General features: G+C 43.7%; 1 long non-coding RNA gene across 1 annotated transcript; it reads left to right on the top strand.

Annotated features, from left to right (window-relative positions):
- The first annotated feature begins 1,819 nt into the window (after positions 1-1,819).
- LOC122031094 lies at positions 1,820-2,298 on the top strand. The gene is made up of 3 exons (XR_006125733.1): positions 1,820-1,860; positions 1,936-2,046; positions 2,249-2,298. It is a non-coding gene; the product is annotated as an uncharacterized LOC122031094 (long non-coding RNA).
- Positions 2,299-5,110: the final 2,812 nt, after the last annotated feature.

Below are 5,110 nucleotides of genomic sequence, written 5' to 3'. Positions count from 1 at the left end.
CGTTAGAGCAGACCTTTCAGACTCTAGAGGACTTGCTGAGGTCTTGTGTATTTGATTTTCGGAGGCAGTTGGGAGGACCATTTGCCATTCGTAGAGTTCGCCTACAACAACGGTTTGCATTCGACTATCCAGATGCCACCGTTGAAGTGTTGTATGGTAGACCTTGTCGGACACCCACCCTCTGGATGAGGTTGGGAAGACGTAGTTGTTGGGACCTCATAGATCCTAGCATGAGGCAAAGTTGGTCCGTACTATTATACAAAGGATGTCAGAGGTATAAGACTGCCAAAAGAGTTATGCTGACCGGAGTCGGAGACTCTTAGAGTTCTCCATTTGTGACCATGTATTTCTGCGAGTTTCACCTACGAAAGGGGTGAAGAGATTGGCCTCATAGGTAAGCCAGCTCCGCGATACATTAGACCTTTCCAGATCTTGGAGAGGATTGAAGCGGTAGCTTACTGGCTAGCACGACCACCGCCTTTGGTAGGCGTGTACGATGTGATCTACGTGTCTATGTTGAGGGGATACATACCCGACCCGACACATGTGCTGACAGATACCTCAGTTTCCGTTCAGCCTGACATTACATATGAGGAGGTTCCGGTACGGATTCTCGACCGGAAAGAGCGTCAGTTCCAGAACAAGACTATCCGACTGGTTAAAGTCGGATGGCAGCATCATTCAGACAAGGAGGCTACTTGGGAGCTCGAGGATACTATCCGAGCTCGATATCCCCATCTTTTCATTTGAGGTATGTGATTTAGTTTACCGTTCAGCATTCTTACTTTCTGTCTGTTGTTAGTACTTGCTGATGGTAGATAATGAAATTTGGGGACCAAATTTTTATTAGTGGGGGAGATTGTAGAATACCGGAAAATAGGCGAATATTAATAAGGGAATTTTCCGGAATTTTTGGAAATTTTTCGGGAATTTTTCGGAGCTCGTACGGACGAGTTAACGAGGATAAAAACAGGATCCGGAAAAGCCTGTTTAGGCTACCCAGTTTTAGTAAGGAAAAGTTTTATTTTTCTTTTCCTTTTTACTTTTCTTTTTCTTTATATTTTTCTTTATTTTCCTTAATTCCTCCGTTTCTCACCCTCGCGCACCCGAGCCCATCCCGACGCCGCCTCCTTTCTCCTCCTTGCCCTAACCGCCGGCGGCGGTTTCTTCCTCGCCGAAGCTCTAAAACCCTCGGCCAAGCTCGCTTCCTTCTTCCTCTCCTCTGCCGACGCTGACCCCTTTCCCTGTGCCCTAGCCGCTAGCCATCGAGACAGCCTGCTTCCTCTCCTCTTCCTTCCTGTCCAAGCATCGGCGTCGCGTGAGCCACTGTCGACCCACTGTCGTCTTCCCTAGCGTCGCTCCGTTGCCGCCACCATCACACGGGACAGCGACGACGCCCCCACAGTAGACGCGGCCGAGAGCTCCCACCGTGCCCTAGCCCCTCTTAGTGGATAACCGGCTGCCAACGCTCAAAGTCACTGTCGATTTGCAGCCTCTGCCCTAACCTCTGCTTCCGACGTCGGTAAGGGTTCTGCCGTGGCCACCATTTGGGATCCGTATGCCGTCGTTGCCCTCTGCTCTAGTTTACTGCCTCAGTAGCCCCTTGCTGGAAACAACACCGGAGCCCTAAATCCTCCGTTCTCTATTCCAGTGAGTTACTGGATGAAGGTAAGGATCAGGTTGCAATTTTAGTTGTGCACTTGTATTTGATTGGGTAGTTGATGCATTCGTAGTGTGATTTTTTGGATTCGATTGTTGGAAGGCACCTAGTTGGTTCCGGCTATCACAACATTAATAGTTGTTGCTGTCCCTGCTTGATTCCGGCCATCACACCCCTGTCAACAGATTGGCACATCTGAGGTAAGATTAGGTTGTAAGATGGGTTGTTGTTTGATTTGTGATTCCTTATTATTGATCTTAACTTGATCTGATCAGTGGGAAGGATTTCAGCAGGGAGTTTGTGTTCTGTGGGCTTACTTGGTTCTAGCAGAAAATTCCGACCAGCAGCACCCCTTGTTCCAGAAATCAATAAGGCTGAGAAATAAGGTAAGGTGTAGGACATTTGATATATGTTATTAATCATGGTTTTGATTCAATTATTTCAGATAGTGTTTGGGTCAAAGGAATTAGGATTTTATTTTAATCTAATAGTATGAGTAAGGTTTTATACTCATTTAGAGTTAGAGGTTTTGTTTAGCTATTTGTGAGAATTGTAGCTAAATAAAATATATTTATGTTGGTGATACAGGACTTGACGCGAGACGAGTATCTCGACGTCAGATTTGGACCTGATAGGATTAGACCTTTATTTTGGAGGCGGGTACTTTTGACTATTTGTCTTTGATATGCTTAGTAATGAAAATAATATGTTGCATTAATTGTGTTTCCTATTTGTTTCGGTTAATCACTGCCCAATACATGTTACCTGTTTGATTGATTGTTTGTTTGCATCTCGTATTGATCTTGTACCTGATCTATCATGCTCATGGGTAGTGATATAACCATGTTTCACATGTTCAGGACCTAGGTTTGATACCTTATTGATCAGTATATCTTGATATGATTTATTCACTATGGTGCCCATTGTTATATGTACAGAGGTTGGTTTAGTATATTACCATGCTTAGTGACATGCACCATTTGCATGATCGCATGCTGTGCGATAGATTGCTCCATTATTATCGAGCACTTTGCCAGTTTTCATCACTGTTCGGTGCTCCGTTGTGACGCTCATGGGTAGCGTGACACAGCGTGGTAGCACGTCAGTTTGACTCTTCCGGTGCTCCGTTGATCCGCTCAGGGGTAGTGTGACGCAGCGTGTAGCACGTTAGAGATTCCTCCCCGTCATAGTGTACCGGGAGATGAGAGTGCTCCCCCATTTATGATTTGGGGTAGGAGTACGTATGTACTCCGACAGCATCCCGTCCACTCGATCACTCATCAGGAGTAGTGTTGCTGAGTGCACGGTTGTCACAGCCCTACCCACTTGGTCCCACTTTTGTTGTGAGTTGGCTGACTGGCGTCAGGGGTGACCATGACATTGACATCATATGCATGATGCATTTATTGTTTGTGATTGTGATTGTTGCATTTATATGCTGCATATTGTTTGGATACCTATGTTTGACATGCATACAGGTCTTCTATACCTTTCGGACTGTTTGTCCTTATACCGGGTCCTGGTTAGTACAGATTCTCTCCTGTCTTCTTCGGTTTGCATTTACCTTTATTTTTATCAGGAGACTGTACGCATGATTAGTGCTAGGTGTTATTTCTTTACTTTGCATATCAATTGTACCTGCTGAGTGTTGGACTCACCCCGCCTCCATTGTCGTTATTTTCAGGTTGATGCTGTCAGGAGGGAGTTCCAGTCGCTAGTCCCCACAGCACGTAGTGCTAGATCTCTGCAGACCTCGATGGTTTATATATCGTTTAGTTTTGTTTTGCATTTATTGATTATGTGTGGACTTGGTTTGTTTGGATACTTGGTTGTTGTATGGATTTTTGTGATGATGATGGATTTTTATTCGATGTGCTTTTTTACTACGTGCTTGCCTGGACGGCAGAAGAGGTGAGTTCGTCGGTTTTGAGTTTTACGAGTGTAGTTGAGTAGGGTGGTTTTTGAGTCAGAGTATTACTACTTTGTTTGATATATATAACTGCGTGGTGATGTTTTATTTTGTTGTTATTATTCCAGCCGCCTGTGGCTGAGGTATTTGTGAGATGTAGAAAAGTTTCAGATTGTCCACCGTACAGGGGAGATGCTGCCGAAATTTTCTCGGACAGGGACTCCTCTGGGGCGTGACAAGAGTGCTACTTGAAGTCCGACATAGAGCTCTGGTTCACAATCCTAAAAGGTTACACTCTACCGACGAAAGACGGGACAACTCTAGAACCAGAAGAATGGACTCCTCAAATGATCAAGAAGGCTCAACTGAATTACAAGGCAAACACCATTCAGTGCGGGCTCACAATGGAGGAGTTGAACTGAGTCGGTCCCTACAACAACGCCAAAGAATTGTGGGACTCACTAGTCAAACTACATGAAAGAACCGACGACTCGAAGGTAAACAAAAGGGATTTACTTTTAAACAATTTATTTAATATAAAAATGTTTCCTGGAGAGACGGTCTCGCAACTACACTCTCGTCTAAAGGACATACTCAACGGCCTCCACCTTGTTAGTTAGAGCCCTAGAGCCAATCATTTGATGATTGTTGTATGGACTCGTTGTATTATATTCTTGTATATAAATAAAGGAATTTGTTTTTGGTTATTATACTTACTTGTATTAGTTCCAAATAACTAAGTATAATAGCGTCCTTGAGTAGAAGGTTCTTACCTATATCAATCGGTTAGTTGAATCGATAGTGAGATGATATAGGGAACACTACTCTTAATCATTCATAGTCAAGTATTAGCATTCAAGGACATGTTAATGCGACGAGACTAGCATGTAGGTCAACTCGATGACTTGATCTCACAAGTCATGGATATGGAGATATCAATTTGACACATGGGTATGCATTGGAGAATGTATACTGAATGACCCGCCATGAGAAAGTATCATGGATCGTTATATGAGTGTCATATACTTTCTCATGTGGCTATTAATATGACTACTAGTCCTTGGACCTGAAGTCACCATGGTTCCCTACATAAGGAGTTACGTACTTTGTCTTCGTCAAACGTCACCCGTAACTGGGTGGACTATAAAGGCGATTACTGGGTATGTAACAAATTATGCGAAGGGATGTGAGTGATGTAGATGGGATCTATCCCTCCTATATGACGGGAGTGACATCGATATTCTTGATAGAGTGAGACCACTAAGTGCATGGCCATGCCCAAATGAGTCAATATGAGATATTGAGCTCATTTGATTGAGTGAGTCTACTTGGGATTCAAGATTTAGATTGATTAGAGGATGACACAGTCTATGCCTCATATTGATCAATCTAGATGTCAAGGATAGAAGGACACTTGTCATATATTGTGAGGAGTCACAATTAGTAGTCACTAGGTGATGTTGGATCTCAACATTCTTGTAACTTGGGTAGTAATGATGTGTTGCTAGATACCGCTCATTACTTATGCTTCTAAATGAGTT

This window comes from Zingiber officinale, chromosome 11A (genome assembly GCF_018446385.1).
Source record: "Zingiber officinale cultivar Zhangliang chromosome 11A, Zo_v1.1, whole genome shotgun sequence".
Taxonomy (NCBI): Eukaryota; Viridiplantae; Streptophyta; class Magnoliopsida; order Zingiberales; family Zingiberaceae; genus Zingiber; species Zingiber officinale.
Note: the sequence above shows the minus strand (reverse complement) of the source record. Positions and strands in the feature narration are given on the sequence as shown.